This window comes from Bos mutus, chromosome 20, assembly GCF_027580195.1.
Source record: "Bos mutus isolate GX-2022 chromosome 20, NWIPB_WYAK_1.1, whole genome shotgun sequence".
Lineage (NCBI taxonomy): Eukaryota > Metazoa > Chordata > Mammalia > Artiodactyla > Bovidae > Bos > Bos mutus.
In genome coordinates this window covers 19,072,997-19,092,967 of record NC_091636.1, presented here as the reverse complement: position 1 = coordinate 19,092,967, position 19,971 = coordinate 19,072,997, and the positions used below count along the sequence as shown (strand labels likewise).

The window sequence follows — 19,971 nt, the reverse complement described above, 5'->3', positions numbered from 1 at the left end:
GGTCAGATACGACTGAAGTGACTTAGCAGCAGGAGAATGCTTATGGCTATACTTGCTTTCCAGCATTCCTGCAGTTTGGTTGGTTGGGGTGTTTGAACCCAGTTTATAAGTAATTTAGTATTTATGGTTTTTTCCCCTTTTTATTTTGCTAAAAAGGTTGTGTGCGTGTAGGTGTGTGTGTGTATGTTCAGTAGTGGTGGGGGGAAAGGGTGGTTTTTCACTCTCTTTATTGCTTTATTTAGTTTTAAAGAAAATAATAGGAACTTAGCAAAACTTCCTTAATGAAAAAATGGTGAGAGATAAAGAGGAGCAAGATTCTTGATTCTCATTCCATTTCTACTGTTTCTTTTGTCAAGATAGGCCCTGCCTCTTCACTCCTATACTAGAAAGATGTTCTCACATTTAAGGTCTATAGCAATGTATAGGTTCTATGACTCAGTGACATTCTGTATTATACTGGTTGTTAGTCCTGTATCCTTCTCACGGAAGTTACCTTTGCTGAAGGTAAAGAATTGGCCTGATGGTAAAGTAGCATGACACTACAGTGAGGAAAAATGAGCCCTGGGTGGAAAAAAAATCAATCCTGACTCTACCTAAGAGGGCAATTAGCCCATTCTACTCGGCTATCTATCAATTATTCAAAGAACAATTATTCTCCCTTATGTTTGTTTGGCTTAGGCTCTGTGTTGACAGTTTTACTAAGAGTTTGTCCAAGGCAGAAAGTAAGTGGAAGTCAGTCTTAAATCACCATGTCTGACTGTGACCTGTGATAAAAAGTTTAATGGGAAAGTTCAGTTTTAATGCGAGTAACAGATTCATTGACTATAAGGTGCTGGAGATATATTTGGAGCTAAGTTAGAAATAGTTCCTGTTCTTTGAGTAAGTCAATCATCTTCCTCAAGTAAGTAATCTCACTTCACATCCAGTGAAGTTGCAACTGTTGACTAAGAGTTTTCTAGTCTTTTCTTATCCTATTAGCATATTTAAGCCAGTGTATATTTGGTTTCTGTCTGGGGGTCAGGGTTCTATAAACTTCAATACAGTGACCCTTTCTGCCTTGTATATTACTGGATTCCTAATGCCCATCATAGCACCTGATATAACGCACACACACACACACACACACACATATGTGATGCATTGAATGAATAAAGAAATATATTAACAGACAGGGGAGTTTTTACTAATTGATCTCTAACATAATTTTATTGTTCCCATACTTGTGGATTTTATGTCTTTTGGAAGAAAGTGAGTTGTCACTCATCAACTATATATAAATTTGCTTTGTCATCTCAGAGACTCAAGTATAAAATATCCTATACCAAAATGGTAAGATTGAATTCAATTTAGTAATTGGGGTATAGTCTGAAGACTATATATAATCTAATGACCTTTTATTGAGAATAAGCTGAGAAAAAAATCTCGCAATTCTTTTGGCTAAACTGTGTATTTTGGATATATAGTTTTCAGATGTGAGTGGGATTTGGAATCAGAAAGACAGATTCAAACTCTAGTTCCTCTACTTGGTCTCTCTTTAAGTGAAAGTGAAGTCGCTCAGTCCTGTCTGACTCTTTGACCCCATGGACTGTAGCCTACCAGGCTCCTCCCTCCATGGGATTCTGCAGGCAAGAGTACTGGAGTGGGGTGCCATTTCCTTCTCCAGGGGATCTTCCTGACCCAGGGATCAAACCTGGGTCTCCTGCATTCCAGGCAAATGCTGGTCTCTCTTTGTGCTTCAGCAAATGACTTGATCTTTCCAAGCCTTTGTTTGGTCATTTAAAAATAAAGATAAAATAACCTCCTAGCATTTAGTGACGCAATATATAGTATCAACATGTAGTACCTCGCCTTATGAAGCATTGTTTTTTGTTTTTGTTTTTTAATCTCTTTGTCTCTTTCATTCTCATTTTCACTCTTTGCTATTCTCAATACTTCAATTTCTCACTATGGTTTTCAGATTAAGATTATTACTGGATCACATTCATTTTTTAACTTAAAAACATCACTTCCCATTTAGTTGAAATGAATATCAATAGAGTTCACACTTCTTGAAGCCCTAAAAATATACTATCTGTTCAAAACCCAGTTGACTGGCATACTAAGAGTTTAGAAAATTTAGAAATACCCATTGTAATGGTGTTTTCTGAGGCATTAGCTGTTATTTTGAAAGAAGTAAGAGATCTGGTAAGGAGACTTAGATATGAGATAAAAGAACTAGTTACTGACTTATAAACTAATGGCCCAGATTTTGTGTAATTAAATACCACAGTGGCTCAGAATTTAATTATATCCCTGTGGAAAAATTACAGTTGCCTCAATTATTAATTTTTAGGATTTCAGCCTTGACCAGCATATTTTTGGTCATATTAAAACTATGCATTAGTATTCAGTGGCTTGTAAAAATAAACTTCCTTCGAGACAATTTTGTGTTGTTGTTCTATAAAGCACATACAAATGAATATACAGAATGAGAAGGACCACAATTTAAAGGTGCCTTCTTTCATCCTGTATATTCTTATTTATTCTAATACACAGTAAATTTGACCAATAGAGCAAACAATTTCTCTATAAAATTTGAGGGTTTGTTTCTTCTTTTTGAAAGAAAATGAGCAGTTTATTCAGAGACTCCCTCTGTGAAGAATTGGACTAAATTGTAATTAAAAAAATTCTTTCCCTATATAGTATTTTGGTTTTTTTTTATTCCCCTGGTGAATTTTGTTTTCCTTGAAGGTGAAGATAAATGACTAGTGCTCATAGAAAAATATAAGTATTTAGCAAAATTAAGTACCCATATTAGTTTCCTGGGGCTACTATAACAAAGTACCACAAACTGAGTAGATTAAATGATAGAAATTGATTGTCTCAGTTCTGGAGGCTAGTCTGAAATCAAAGTATTGGCAGAGTTGCTTCCTTCAGATGGCTCCAAAAGAAAGATTTTTTCTAGGTTTTTCTCCTTATAGGTGGTTGCAGATGGTCAACTCTCTTAATGTCCCTTGACATCATCTTCATTCTACATGTCTCTGTATTCAAATTTTCCTTTTATTATAAGGACACCAGACAAATTGGATTAAATCCAACCTTAATGAACTTATTTGAACCGGGTTACCTCTGGAAAGACCTCATCTCCAAATAAGGTCACATTTTCTGGTACTAGGGGAGTGAGGCATGGATTTAATCCATAGTAATAGCCATTAAAATATAGGTAAAATATCAACTTCTGCTTTATTGACTGTGCTAAAGCCTTTGACTATGTGGATCACAACAAACTGGAAAATTCTTAAAGAGGTGGGAGCACGAGATCACCTTACCTGTCCCCTGAGAAACCAGTGTGCAGGTCAAGAAGCAACAGTTAGAACCAGACATGGAACAACGGACTGGTTCAAAATTGGAATAAGAGTATGTCAAGGCTATATATTGTCACCCTGCTTATTTAACTTATATGCAGAGTACATCATGCGAAATGCCAGGCTGGATGAAGCACAAGCTGGAATCAAGATTGCCAGGAGAAATATAAATAACCTCAGATATGCAGATGACACCACCCTTAGGGCAGGAAGTGAAGAGGAACTCAAGACCCTCTTCATGAAGGTGAAAGAGGAGAGTGAAAAAGCTGCCTTAAAACTCAGCATTCAAAAACTAAGATCATGGCACCCAGTCCCATCACTTCATGTCAAATAGATGGGGAAACAATGGAAACAGTGACAGACTTTATTTTTCTGGGCTCCACAATCACTGTGGATGGTGACTGCAGCCGTGAAATTAAAAAACGCTTGCTCCTTGGAAGAAAAGCTATGACAAACTTAGGCAGTGTATTAAAAAGCAAAGGTATTACTTTGCCCACAAAGGTCCACCTAGTCAAAGCTATGGTTTTTACAGTAGTCACTTACAGATGTGAGAGTTGGACATAAAGAAGGCTGAGTGCCAAAGAATTGATGAACTGTGGTGTTGGGGAAGGCTCTCGAGAGACCCTTGAACTGCAAGGAGATCAAACCAGTCAATCCTAAAGGAAATCAATCCTGAATAGTCATTGGAAGGACTGATGCTGAAGCTCCAATACTTTGGCCACCTGATGTGAAGAGCCAACTCATTGGGTAAGACTGATGCTCGGGAAGATTGAAGGGAGGAGGAGAAGGGGACGACAAAGGACGAGATGGTTGGATGGCATCACTGACTCAATGGACATGAGTTTGAGCAAGCTCCAGGAAATGGTGAAGGACAGGGAAGCCTGATGTGCTGCAGTCCATGGGGTCGCAAATAGTCGGACACGACTGAACAACAAAAATTCTTTTCATTTAAACTTGGAATCCCTCCTCAATGCTAACTAATGACATCTTAGTGTATACCCTTTATAACAAAATAAAAAGATTTTAAACATTATTTTTTTAACATTCAGATTACCTACAACTTTGTTTTGAGTGTTTTATAAACAGCCCCATCAGGGACTACCTTTAATCACCCACTCTTCCCCACTGATAGATTACTCTCTGAGATCCAGTGATGAATTCTTTGAAATTCATGAAGGATTAAAACTCACTTTTGCTAAAGTCATGCAGTTAGTGTGGCAGAACTGAGATTCAAATATCTATCTAGTTAATTCTAAAACTAGTATTACTAACGTGGTCAATAATAGTGTATTTTATAATACTCATTTACTATTTATCTTTTTAATAAAAATACTGGGGTTTTTTCTGAATATAAATATAGCAGGTGGTCACAGGAGAAAACTTAGGGGATCCCCCCTCAAATTACAGAAATGAACATTAAAAGTACCCAGGATTTCCACATCCAGACATCATCATTACACATTAGCTTTCAGATCATATGTGTACACATTTTTATAATTTTATTTATATGTTTATATCTATAGAATCATATATGTAATTTCACATATCACCAACAATTCTTTGCAATACAAGTTTTAAAATCTTGAACCATTTGCCTAATTAAAATTCATCCTAACTTTACAAAGTGAATTATTTTTTTAACTATGTAAAATAAGAGTTCTTTTTCATCTTATATCCTTCTCAAAAGAATAATGCCCAAGTCTGTAAAGGTGCACATGGAATTAATTTTCTCATCTTACTTTCTGTGCTAGAGTCCTAAGGGCAGAGCTGTCTAAAACAGAGTGAGACCAGAGCATAAGCCAGCTCTTTGTCTTGTTTCCACTCTTACTACTACTACTAAGTTGCTTCAGTCATGTCTGACTCTGTGCGACCCCATAGAAAGCAGCCCACCAGGATACCCGGTCCCTGGGATTCTCCAGGCAAGAACACTGGAGTGGGTTTCCATTTCCTTCTCCAATGCATGAAAGTGAAAAGTGAAAGTGAAGTCACTCAGTCGTGTCCGACTCTTAGTGACCCCATGGACTGCAGCCCACCAGGCTCCTCCGTCCATGGGATTTTCCAGGCAAGAGTACTGGAGTGGGGTGCCATTGCCTTCTCCAGTTTCCACTCTTAGTTCATCTCTAAAGCCAAGACTTCTACCCAAAGGTGAAAATCTTTGAATAAGTGCTCCTTTCTAGTCCCTTGCGCTGGTACCAAACTGGGATTTTTGTTAGAGGAAAGGCCCCACAAAAATCTGAAGTAGGAGCAAGAATAGACTCGTATGGTCATCTACTTGAATATAGAGAAGAGCCCAGAAGAGCATAGCATCCATGGCAACCATATCCAGATGTCACAGAATTTAGAGAACCCACTGGATACTTTTAGAGGATGACCAGGGGATCTAAATCATGTCAGATAGAGCACCCAGCGTAGAACTGAGCAGGATCTGTGCTGAATACCTCTTTTATGTCTGCTACAGTATCATTCCAAGTCCTCTCCAGGTAAATCCCATATCTGCCTCACCATCTCACTTACTTATACTATTTGACTTACATACATACCCCCACAATGTTGTCTCCTGAACACAGTAGACCTGTCTGATACTTACCCACTTGTAATCTGTTGCTTTTAGGTCTGGCTCTGAAAGTTTTGGTGTGGAAAGACTCAGATCAGTCTTAATGAAATGCTTGACTCCAGCAGGTTGTCTTTCATAGCGAGGTGATCTGGCTTGCCTTGGAAGCACTGTAGTTAGTCACAACACTCTCCTTGAGGACTTGGTTGTTTACAGTTGTTTACAGTGTGACCCAGGCCAATGAATCTTGCTTTTGGGCTTGTAAATAAGCCTAGAGTGTTTTGACATGGATAAATAGGACCTTAGTTTCAGTTGGTAGTCAGATGCACTTAGAGATTCATTCTTAGCCATCACTGGAGTAGACTTAAAGGAACTTCACTGCCAGAGAGAGTGAGATATGTATGGTGGCTCTTCTGAGGTTTTCTAAGATTGTTTGGAAGCATAAAGGTCCTGACTTTTCCTGTTGCCCTTCATGAAATCTTGAGTCAACAGTCATGTGTATACATTAGGCAGCAGATGGAATCACCACGACTCATTCACTTTATAACCGTTGATCCTCATACTACCTTATGATCTACTTTTTCAGATCATTGTGACAAATTTTCTACTCTTATGGAAAATTCCTTTCATGGTTAAAGCTTTCGGTAAATGCTATGATGCTTAATAATTCTCTCTACTGAATGGGAATAATTATGGAGGAGTTCATCAAATGCACTCATGGTCTCATTTAGTCATTAGAAAAACTAGAATACAATGCTTAAATGTGAAAAAAAATTATAGGCTAAAAAGCCATAATATTGAGCATTTTTTTGTTTTTGTTTTTGAAGCTTCTTGGAGATGGAATAACAAATCAGCTAATGATCAAAGCAATGATTTGAGTTTTTATCAGAAAGTCTACAGTTTCTTATAAAAATAAAGCTTCCACATATTCTTACTGGAAAAGCTATTTGATAAATTCTACCTCAGCCACCCTATTATTTTACCTAAAATAGTCAGGGTTTTCTAAACACAAACTGTCAAAAATATGGTGTTTATTCATAGTCATTTAACTATTGTGTGTGTGTGTGTGTGTGTTTGCTATTAGAATGAAAGTCTGATATTCCTAAACTGCAGAGTATTTTCAATCAGTGCAATAGGTAGCTTTCATGCCTTTTTATTGCAAAGCAATTAAAAAATTATCAGAACATGTCCTCTTAAGAATGATCACAGATAGTTGTAAAATCTATTGTGTTCATATTGACACACTTTCTATTTAGAATTTTTATATTGTCATATGAATAATTACACTAATTTCAGGCCCACTTTTTACATAGACATGGCCTCTATGTAGTCCTCTACCCTAAGCAAAACTCTTTTGGTTGAAAGTGACAGAAATCTAACTCAAGGTAGCTTAGCTATTTAAATAATAAAAGTAATAATGATGACAATGTATTAATTATCTTAGCTGGAAGGCTATTTGAAGACTTATAAATAAAAGGAATAACTACAGAGCTAGAGACTCAGAGAATTACCTAACCATTAATGGAACATTTTTCTTCTCCATCAATCTCCTACCTCTTCTTGGCTTCATTTATACACAGGCTCTTTCCACCTGGAAAGAAAGATAATATCACTGCCTGTTTCTGGAAGCTGAGAAATAAAAAACAGGAATAGGAGTCCTGCTAGACTTCTATGAAATGATGGTACAATGATTTCCTAAAGCGTGGGAGGTAAAGAAGTAAATGCCTGGGCTTCCCTGGTGGTTCAGTGGTAAAGAATCTGCCTGCCAATGCAAGAGACATGGGTTCTATCCTTGGGTCAGGAAGATCCCAGAGAAGGAAATGGCAACCCACTCCCATATTCTCGCCTGGGAAACCTCATAGAAAGAAGAGCCTGGCAGGCTACAGTCCAAGGGGGTCGCAAAGAGTTGAACACAACTGAGTGACTAAACATTAACGTACAACCTAAGGATCTTTTCCCTTTTCCTTACCCTTTGCCTAGATCTACCCAGAATCCCTTCTTCCCATACTCCTGTTCCCTCTCAGTACTTATATTCCCAAAGGAAAATTAACCTGTGAGTAATCTGTTCAGACTTCCATCCTTAAAAAGACAGGACAAAGTCAACAGCTCTATTGTACTTTCAATTTCAGTGAACTAAAGAAAGCCCCTAGTGTTTTCACCCTTCCAAATAGATTATCACTTTTGGGAAAAATTAAATGGATAAACTTAGGCATTATATTGAGAACTTTTTATAACAACTACATAAAGTGTGGGCACTAAACAGTGAGAATTGGTATCCATTTTGGTGCTGGCAATGCCTCCTGGAGGCCCTGCTATAACTGAGGCTTTAGTTTTCAGTTGCTGGGTAGTGGCTTGGTCCCAGGTATCCTGATGGTTGTTGCAGGCTAATAGTTGGGTATTCCGGGCTGCTCGAAGCAGCAACTACTTACCAACTGCATAGAGACCATCATTACATTTTTATAATAATACATAGCCACTGACTTAGTAACCTGGGTTACAGTCTAAGTGTATAGGGTTAGGAGTTACTTAGAAGAATTAATTCTGCACAACTGACTTTAAGAGAATTAAATGCTTGGAACATCGACCAAAGGTGATGAGCTTTTAAAGTAGTTACTCTGTATACTCTGTAGTTTATTTTTGTGTTTATTTTGTTTTTTTTTTTTTCCTGCATGTATTTCAAATGGGCCATTGGAACTCTGGAAATTATATGTACATTTTGGTGGATAAGTGGTATTTGCATTTTTTTTTTCTGCAAAGATGAGTCACTTTTATCAGGTTCTCAAATGAACCCATTGCACACACACACACATACACGCAGACATGCACAAAATCTTTAAAGAGCCTTGTCATAAAATGTCATATTTATAATTTCCATAAGTGGGGAAGAATGTATCAAGCTCATGTAAGAGTAGTAGCAAATAATTAAGTTACATTTTTAAAAGGAGTAGGACCATTGCACTTGCCTATAGTTTCTACTGGAAATTATTCTTCAGTGTTTACAAGGCCATTTTACATGCTTACTCTTGCAGTCAAATTAATCATTAGATGAAGATTATTTTAGATCTGTTCATCTTAGCCCATCCATCACCAATTCTGGTTCACATGAACTCATGGGTTAAAAACTACCCATATTCTTAAATTAGTCCTCATGAATTTCTCCACAAAGTGACAAGGTATAAAACTGTGCTTAATATCAAATATAATTGGGCATAGAGCTTGTCTACTTTTATAGAGCATTAGCTGAAAAAGTCTCAGTTCGAAATTTTAATGAAAAAAAAACTGGCCTAAACTTTGGTGTGGATGTCTAATAAGCTAAAATGTTGAAAGCCAAATGGGGTCAGAGCTGTCTCTTTGATAAATGATAAATTCTGACCTTTGGCTCCAGCCAGGCCAGACCATGTCCTTAGAGTAACTAAAGATAAACAACTGGCAGAAAATATGCTCATTATTCAGACTGAAATGTAAACAGTTCTAGGAGTACTTCCTTAGACAGTTCTATGTGTGCTTTATTTATCTTCAAATTTTTTAGGAAAAGCTATACAGTACCAAAGAATCCCAGAGTCCCAGGCAATAAGTTAATGAGGACTATACAAATTGGACTTCCCTGGTGGCTCAGACGGTAAAGCGTCTGCCTACAATGCGGGAGACCCAGGTTTGATCCCTGAGTCGGGAAGATGCCCTGGAGAAGGAAATGGCACCCCACTCCAGTATTCTTGCCTGGAGAATCCCATGGACAGAGGAGCCTGGTTGGCTACTGTCCATGGGGTCGCAAAGAATAGGACATGACTGAGCGAATTCACTATCTATCTGTACAAATTGGAGCCAATGACTGTATCTTGAAAAGTTAAGAAGAGAAAACTTCTCAGGTGTTACAATTGGTTATGAACATCCAGGACTCAATTTTCCATGGTGTTGAAATTCTTCCCTGATTATTGTATCTAATGACTAGACTCAGGTTTTCCCATATAAATATACTGTGTTGAGTTTTTTTTTTAAAGAATTTGAAATTCTGTGGTTTTACATTATTAAACTTACAAATGACGTCTTCCATTTTTTCCTTTTTGCATGTTCCTGCACTAGACTAGCATTTCCCCCCTTGTTCATTTTGTTTTCTTTTTGCTATTCAACTTACTTTGTCAAAAATAGCACTATTTCCATATGTGGGTCTAAATTATAAAATTTATTTGGTATGAGGCCAGGGAGAAATTTCTTTCTAAACATGCCTAAGCTGAAGCCCTGTAAGGTCTGGCTTTATTCATTTTGCTAACAAATGTGTATTGTACTATTGTAAGTTAGTCATCAGCTGTACTCACAGCAGTGGACAAAATGGACCTGGTCTCTTAGGGCATGTACAGTTAAACTTAGGAAAATGACATGAATTAATCAGGTAAACAAGTAACTGTATAATTATAAGTGAACATGAGAACTATAAAACAAATCAAAGATCATCAGAGAGGTTTGAAAAAGTGGTCAAAGGGATTACCTCAAATGAAGAGAAGCAAGATGTTATATTCTTTGGGAAGGAAATATTTTAGCTATGAGTTGAAGAAAGAAAAAAAAAGTGGAAATGTTAGTTGCTCAGTCATGTCCAGCTCTTTGGGACCTCATGGACTGTAGTCCACCAGGCTCCTCTGTCCATAGAGTTCTCCAGGCAAGAATACTGGAGAGGGTAGTCCTTCCCTTCTCCAGGGGATCTTTCAAACCCAGGGATCAAAGCCAGGTGTCCTGCATTGCAGGCAGATTCTTTACCATATGAGCCACCAGGGAAGCAAAACGGTTAGCAACTGGAGAAGGATATTCTAAGAGGAGGGAGCTGCATGTACAAAGATCAGCTGAAGAAGTGGTGATGGAAGGCCAGTGTGGCTACACTGCGTCAGGGGGAGGAAGGGAACGGCATGAGATGAAGAGAGAGCTTTGTGGAAGTCCTGGCACAGTTCACCAAGTACGTGACATCCTGCCTCTGTCCAGATGCAGCGTAAGATCCCACTTCTGGCTCCCCTGTGTTTTGGGCAGGTGGGCGGAGGAGGAAGTGTGTAGCTAGAACTGGCCAGTGAGTGAGTACAAGAGATTCCTGTCACTTTCCAGCTGAGCCCTGAAATAAGGCTAGTAATAATGGATAAGATTGGGTGGACAAGGGCTTCCCTGGTGGCTTAATGGTAAAGAATCTGCCTGGCAAGCAGGAGACCTGGGTTGGGAAGATCCTCTGGAGGAGGAAATGACAGCCCACTCCAGTATACTTGCCTGGAGAATCCCATGGACAGAGGAGCCTGGCAGGCTACAGTCCATGGGGTCACAAAGTGTCAGACACGGCTTAGCAAGTGAACAACAATGGATAAGATCACCTCTGCAATGGAGAGGAACTTCCTGGCCCTCAGCAAAACAGAGAGGAAAAGTCGTGTTAGGCACCATATGAGGGGCATCACAGGTCAGAAGGAAGAGAAGAAACGTTCTGCCATTCTTTCAGAAGCAGAACTGAGGGGTAAAACCATTTTGTACAATCTTGTATAGGTTCCGCTATAGCATGGTGGGTGGAGGACAAGTGGGGGAAAAAATCCCTTAATCTGCAAAGAAGGAGAAAAGACTGTGAAATAGTACCTACGATCTTGGTGAAGTTACCTTTCTTGCTCTCTAATTGCTTCATAGAAATAGAGAAATAAGCAAATAAATTTTAAAGAAATAAAGTGTTATTACTTTTCTGTGCACTAAGAAAATCTCCAGAGGAGCCCAAGGCTAACAATGTAAGCTGTTTATCAGGCCTGCCTGCCCAGAACTCAGGAACCTGTGATCCCATCTTTCAGTACTTGTTAGACTCCACCTGGTATAGAGCTGTGCCTGAGGCCTGCCTGGGAACTTGGTATGGTACCTTCTCTCATTAATGTCTCCAGGAAAATTTAATACTTGCCAGTGTCTTACTAAGTCAGATCACGGGTATTACATGGAGCTGTGGCCTTTAAACTGGGTATGTATAACTTGGATTATGTGAAAGCCTTGCAAAGATTGCCTGGTTGTGGCATTTTTAAACCTGTAATTAACATATGATATCCTTCTCTAAAACTGATCTACTTGAGAATCCATTTGGATGCAATCACAAGTTCTCCTTTCCTAATCCCATTTTTCGTAATTGTCCCTATCATATTTTACAGAAAAAGAAAAGAAAATTCACCTCTTTTCCACCCTTAATATCTTTATGGTGTATTACTATGAAAAATATCTGAAGTTTTCCAGTAGAAATCAAAGGGATATTTGACATACTTGTTAGACTCTACCTGGTGTAGAGCTGTGCCTAAGGCCTGCATTGGTATTTTTAAAAAATGAATCACTGTGATTATTAACAATTTTTTTGTAGGAAAAGTGTTTGGTTTTTTTTTTTTTTTTTTAATACAATTGAAGGAGGACCTGTTTCAAGTCTAAAGCTGATAGAGAGTTGAGAATCTTTAATATTATATCAATTGGTTTTGGAGAGTATTTAAAATTTTTTGCATGTATTAGGATTTCAAAAAGGATTTAATGATATTTCCAGGCTTCCCTGTTGGCTCAGATGGTAAAGAATCTGCCCACAATGCAGAAGATCTGGCTTCGATCCCTGGGTCAGAAAGATCCCCTGAAGGAGAAATGGCAACCCACCCCAGTCTTCTTGCCTGGAGAATTCTTGCCTGGAGAATTCCATGTAGCCTGGCAGGATACAGTCCATGGGGTTACAAAAAGTCATACATGACTAAGTGACTAACACACAATGATATTTCAATAATAAAACTCCTCCAATTCCCATTTATGTATTTATATGTAGCACTTACTATACAGGACATGAACCAAGAACTTTCAGATGTTCAAGCTAGATTTAGAAAAGGCAGAGAAACCAGAGATCAAATTGCCAGCATCTCTTGGCTCATAGAAAAAGCAAGTGAATTCCAGAAAAACATCTGCTTCATTGATTATGCTAAAGCCTTTGACTGTGTGGATCACAACAAACTATGGAAAATTCTTCAAGAGATGGTAATACCAGATCACTTTACCTGCCTCCTGAGAAACCTGTATGCAGATCAAGAAACAGTGGTTAGAGCTAGACATGGAACAACAGACTGGTTCGAAACTGGAAAAGGAGTACTTCAAGGATATATATTGTCACCCTGCTTATTTAACTTACATGCAGAGTAAGTACATCATGTGAAATGACAAACTGGATGAAGCACAAGCTGGAATAAAGAAGACCAGGAGCAATATCAATAACTTCAGTTATGCAGATGACACCACTGTTATGGCAGAAAATGAAGAGGAACTAAAGAGCCTCTTCATAAAGGTGAAAGAAGAGACTGAAGAAGCTGGCTTAAAACATTCAAAAAACAAAAGTCATGGCATCCGGTCCCATCACTTCATAGCAAACAGATGGGGAAACAATGGAAACAGTGACAGACTATTTTCTTGGGCTCCAAAATCACTGCATTTGGTGACTGCAGCCATGAAATTAAAAGACGCTTGCTTCTTGAAAGAAAAGCTATGACAAACCTAGGCAGTGTATTAAAAAGCAGAGACATTACTTTGCCCACAAAGGTCTGTATAGTCAAAGCTATGGTTTTTCCAGCAGTCATGTATGGATGTGAGAGTTGGACCATAAAGAAGGCTGAATACTGAAGAATTGATGCTTTGAGCTGTGGTGTTGGACAAGACTGTTGAAAGTCCTCTGGACTGCAAGGAGATCAAACCAGTCAGTCCTAAAAGAAATCAGTCCTGAATATTCATTGGAAGGACTGATGCTGAAACTGAAGCTCTAATACTTTGGCCACCTGATGCGAAGAGCTGACTCATTAGAAAAGACCCTGATGCTAGGAAAGATTAAAGGCAGGAGAAGGGGAGGACAGATAGCATCACTGACTCAATGGACATGAGTTTGAACCAGCCCTGGGAGATTGTGAAGTGCCAGGAAGCCTAGCCTACTGCTGTCCATGGAGTCACAAAAAGTCAGACATTACTGAGCAACTGAACAACAACAATAACTTACTATAAAATTAAAATATAATAATAGATTTGTTCTGAACTTTGTCTCATTCCAGCAGTGAGATATATTCACCCACAAATAAATGAACAAAATTGAGAAATTCATGACCATTTGTTTCATTGAGATGAATTTCAAATGAAGTTTTAGGTTTTATATTAAGCAGTTTTTAAAAACCTATAAGATGTTTTGAATTAGTGTGTATTATTTGATTATAATGACAGCTCTACTCAGAAGAAAAATTTGGATGGTACCAAATTACTATGGCATTCAAATTTCTTTGAATACATTTTCAGAAAATTATCTAACAATTTTATTGTAACGTCAATTTTACAATTGGATAAGCCATTCCTTGCAAATATTTAAACTTATGATTAAAAATAGATTTAATTTTAAAATATATGAAGAAATAAATAATATATCAAAATATTTTGAATAATATAAAACTAAAACATGTGAAAATCATTGACATTGAAGATTTATTCCCAAATGTGATCACCCATTCTAAAAATCCTTTTGGATTATTACCAACTATTACATAGTATGCCAAGTTAGAACATTATGTATGATTGAAGATACATAGAAATTTGAGATATAGACTTGATGGTATGAAATGTTACCAGGCAACAATAAGCCATAGAGAATTATAGTCCTATTGAGAATTATTATCCTGTGGTCTTTTTTTTAAAAAAAATTTATTTTGTATTAGGGTATATCTGATTAACAATGCATGGTAGTTCCAGGCAAATAGCAAAAGGACTCAGCCAAACATATACATCTATCCTTTCTTCCCCAAACTCCCTTCCTGTCCAGGCTGCCACTTAACATTTAGCGGAGTTCCACGTGCTGTATATACAGTAGGTCCTTCTTGGCTATCCACTTTTAATATAGCAGTGTGTACATGTCCATCCCAAACTCCCTAACTACCCCTTTCCCACATCCTTCCTGCCAGCAACCATAGTTCTTTCTCTAAGTCTGTGAATCTGTTATTGTTTTGTAAGTAAGTTCATTTGTATCATTTCTTTTTAGAGTCCACATATAAGGGATGTCATATGATATTTCTCCTTCTCTGTCTGACATATACTTCACTCACTATGACAATCTCTAGATCCACCCAGGTTGCTGTGAATGGCATTGTTTCATCCTTTTTAATAGGTGGGCAAAATTCCATCATATGCATGTACTGCATCGTCTTTATCTATTACTTTGTCAATGGACATTTAGGTTATTGCCATGTCTTGGCTTTCCTTCCAAGGAGCAAGCATGTTTTAATTTCATGACTGCAGTTACCATCTGCAATGATTTTTCTCCTTGGAAAGAAAGCTTGACAAACCTAGACAGTATATTAAAAAGCAGAAACATCATTTTACTGACAAAGGCCCCTATAGTCAAAGCTATTGTTTTTCCAGTAGTCATGTATGGATGTGAAAGTTGGACCATATAGAAGGCTGAGCGCCCAAGAATTGATGCTTTTGAACTGCAGTGCTGGAAAAGACTCTTGAGAGTCCCTTGGACAGCAAGATCAAACCAGTCAATCCTAGAGAAAATCAACCATGAATATTCATTGGAAGGATAAATGTTGAAGCTGAAGCTCAGATACTTTAGCCACCTGATGTGAAGAGCTGATTCACTGGAAAATACCCTGATGGTGGGAAAGGTTGAGGGCAGGAGGAAAAGGGGGTGACAGAGGATGAGCTGGTTGGATGGCATCACCAGTTCAATGGACATGAATTTGAGCAAACTCTTGGGAGGTAGCAGAGGACAGAGGAGCCTGGTGTGCTGTAGTTCATGGGATTGCAAAGAACTGAACAATAACAAGAACATGTCTTGAGTATTATAAACAGTGCTGCATTGAACATTGGGGTGCAAGTATCCTTTCAGATCACGTTTTTCTCTGCATATGGACCCAAGAGTAGGACTACAGGGTCATATGGTAGCTCTGTTTTTAGTTTTTTAACAAACCTCTGTACTGTTCTCCATAGTAGCTATGCCAATTTACATTCCCAACAGGGTAGGAGGGTTCCCTTTCTCCACACCCTCTCCAGCATTTATTGTTCATGGCTTTTTGGTGATGGCCATTTTGGCCAGTGTGAGGTGATATCTCATTGCAGTTTTGACTTGCATCTGAATTTCCTGGAATTAGAATTTTGAAGAAAAGGTCTTTTAAAGGTAAATGTGGGTGTCTGGAGGGATACCAGCCACAAAAGTTTGGGGAGAAAGGGTTTCCTGTGTTCCTGGTCAGAGTGAAGGCTCAGTATTCTTTGGATAAGCCTTTGGAAAAATAGAAAGAAAAAGAGGAGAACATATTCAATTTAAAAATCAGAGAGTAGAGTCAGGAGAGGATGGAATTTTTGTTGTTATAATTGAAAGTAAGTTAAGAGTAGAAAAGGAAGGGGGAAGAAATCATAGCAAAAACAAAGGTGAATAGGGAAATTTTATGGTGAGATGAAATATACTAAATTTAAAACAATAGATAGAAACAACATAGAAGAGTTGGCAGTTGTGTTGAATATGAAACTCTTGACAGCAGAATAGAAAGGAGAGCCTTCCACATGTGGGGAGCAGTGTCTGCAAAGGTAAAATACAGCAGTGTTTGCTGCAGATAACTTATATAAAAAAAAAAAAACAATAGATAAAAAGTTAGATGCAAGTGAGGCCAAAGGTTAGAAATAAAATTAGAGCAGATAAAATATTAAGAGTATCTTCTGATGCCCCTGACCAAAGAGACCTCTAATAATACTTGATGCACCTGGTGCAGCCAGAGTCTGAATTCTAGACAGCTTCTGAGTCCAAAAGTGCTTGATGCCCAACAAGGGAAAGGAAGCCCTGAGGACAGTTTGCTGAGTATTTGGGGAATGAAAGGAGTAGTTGGCATGTTTCTGAGTCTCAACTCTTTTTTTTTCTTTTTTTCTTTTTATAGAACCAATCTCTCTTCTAGTAGCCCTTAGCTATTTTTCATCTCCCAGTAGCTTGAACCACATTGCTTCTCAAAGCACAGAGTTTTCCCCTATTTTCCCATGCCTGTATCCACTCTGGGAATGGAAATCCTCTTCTACAGATGCTATTATCAAGGGGCAGTGAGACCACTGTCTTGCCCTATTATGGTTTCTTGTCCAAGATAGCCACCAGGGAAGTACAAGATACTCAGTAGGGATGAATACAGTTTAGTGAAAGCACAGATTGTATATGAAATACCCTGAACTTTTGAATCATCTGCTATTAAAAATGACTCCAGATGTGTCAAGAAAGTCACTGCCGCTGTCTTTTAGTGTTTCTTAAATGGGATACCCAACAGGAATTTGTCGGATTCCTCCAGTGCCTCTTCCCAGAGGTCCCAGCCTTATGAGCAGCATGTCACCTAGTGTGTTTTTCTGGTAATTTTTTGTTCCTGAGAAGATCATCTTACATTAAGGCATGTATTTCTAGAGGCAGAGAAATGTCTGACTAAACTAAACATTTTTGGAAGTTAAAATAAGAATCTGTGCTTTTTGAGCAGCATGTCAGAGCTTTTCCTGAAAATACCAGGCAAAAGTATCTGACGTGGATAATAAGACAGTTTCCTCTGTACAAATAGAATGAAGAAAAAGAAAAAAGTCTTATTACTTTAGTATTACTATACTATCACTATATTTCAGGCATCACTTCTAAAAGCCTGTGTTGCGATAAACCTGCTATAAAGAGACAGCATTAATTATGGCAGAGTCCCTTCCTTGTTCATCTGAAGCTATCACAACGTTGTTAATCAGCTATAAGTACGGCCCGTGTTAGTCACTTGTGTCCAATTCTTTGTGACCCTGTGGACTGTAGCCCACCAGCCTCTCTGTCCATGGGATTCTCCAGGCAAGAATACTGGAGTGGGTAGCCATTCTGTTCTCCAGGGAATCTTCCTGACCCAGGGATCGAACTCAGGTCTTCTGCATTGCAACCAGATTCTTTACCATCTGAGCCACCAGGGAAGCCCAATCAGCTATACATCAATACAAAATAAAAAGTCAAAAAAAAGAAAGAAAATGTCAAGGTCATGAAACACAAGGAAATACTGAGGAACTGTGTGTCACAGATTGCAGGAAATTATGCAGACGCAACTAGTAAATGCACTGTGGGATCCTGGCACAGAAAAAGAACATGGGGAGAAAACCAGGGAAAGTCAAGCGAAGTTTGCAATTTAGTTAATGGTTTAAAAAATTATATTGGAAAATGTCATTACTTAAATATGGATGTCGCTAGCACTCACAAAAACCCTCTACCCAACTCTGTGTTGTAATTTGTCATCTACAGCATGAAGCAGAACTGTTTGTGCTTAGAGATTTTTCAGTGAATATTGTTATTTCATCATCTGACTATAACTTCTCTTTTCATGTGATCTAAAAAACCAAACCATCAATTGTGAATAGGTATACAGAGGTGATTTTTTTTTTAAAGAAAGGTAGCAGATACCATTTTCCAAACCCTCGCTGTATTAGTCAGCTTAGGCTTTATTACACAGTAATATAGAATGAGTAGCTTTAAGGAGAGAAATTTATGTTCTCCAAGTTCTGAAAGCTGAAAGTCTGAGATGGTGTTGCCATCATGGCCAGGTTTCTGGTGAGATCTCTCTTTTTGGCTTTCAGAGAGCTGTTCCCTTGCTCTTGCCCTCACCTGGCAGAGAGCGGGCTCTGATGTCTCTTCTGATCCCATAAGACCACCAGACCCTTATGGCATGTTAACCTTAACAACTTCCTAAAAGCCCCATTTCCAAATATTGTTACATTGTGGGTGTGAGGCTTCAACATATAAATTTTTTGAGGGAACACAGTTCATTCCACAGCACCTACTATTCTCTTGCCTCTTATTCCCCTTCCTTTAACACCACCAACTGCAAGTCTAGGTATAAAACTTCTTCCTAGCTTACCTTCTAACATAAAAGTGGTTGCACAAATCAACTCAGACAAATAGCTGCCACTTATAGCAAATGGGATTTCCCAGGTGTCACTAGTAGTAAAGAACCTGTCTGCCAATGCAAGAAACATAAGAGACACAGGTTCAATTCCTGAGTCAGGAAGATCCCCTGGAGAAAGGCATGGCAACCCACTCCAGTATTCTTGCCTGGAGAATCCCATGGACAGAGGAGCCTGGTGGGCTACAGTTCAAGGGATTGCAAAGAGTCAGAAACAACTGAGAGACTAACACTTTTACTTTATAGTAGGTAGCCAAATCCCCTTTGGGGCACTGTTAGGACAACTCTGTATGTAATCAGTATCACAGAATTCACGACTTCTCTGTGACATAGAACACTTAACCTTCGTTCTAAAATATTCCCTCACCTGCCTTGGGAATTCCACCTTTAACCAATGCTGTGATACAGCTTTCTACTGCCTGAAGGAAGCCTCTGTGATTCAAGTTAAGCCCATTGATACATCCTGGATTTGTATAATGAATGAGCACAAATTTAGGAGCTAGTCAGACCTGATTCTGAATATGAGCCAAGTTACTTATACCCGCCCGAACTCAACAAGCTATTTAAAACCTCTCTGACACTGAGTTTCATTCTTAAGCAAAAGAGAATGAACAATACTTATCTTGCAGAACTTTTGTAATAGGAATAGTGAAGTAATGAGCATCTAGGATTAATACCTAGAACATGGACTAGTGATTTGATATGTGATACTTAAAAGAAGGAAAAGAAAAGGGAGATATCTGCCTAAGAAGTACTTTGAAATGATCAAGATGATCTTTTCATTCACTGAAAGAAACTGCCCCATTTTTAGAAGGAGGAGGTTGGGAAAACCATTCTGCTAAGCTAACTAGGCAGTGAAAAGTGAAAGTTGCTCAGTCGTGTCCAGTCTTTGCCACCCCATGGACTATAGAGTCCATGGAATTCTCCAGACCAGAATACTGGAGTGGGTAGCCTTTCCCTTTTCCAGGGGATCTTCCCAACCCAGGGATGGAACCCAGGTCTCCCACATTGCAGACAGATTCTTTGCCAGCTGAGCCACAAGAGAAGCCCAAGAATACTGGAGTGGGTAGCCTATCCCTTCTCCAGGGGATCTTCCTGACCCAGAAACTGAACCAGGGTCTCCTGCATTGCAGGAGGATTCTTTACCAGC

The 19,971-nt window shown here is 38.5% G+C and overlaps 1 long non-coding RNA gene across 2 annotated transcripts in view; it reads left to right on the top strand.

Annotated features, from left to right (window-relative positions):
• LOC138984186 (uncharacterized) overlaps nt 1–19,971 on the top strand; it is a 509,093-nt gene that overhangs the window by 418,610 nt on the left and 70,512 nt on the right. The window lies entirely within an intron of this gene.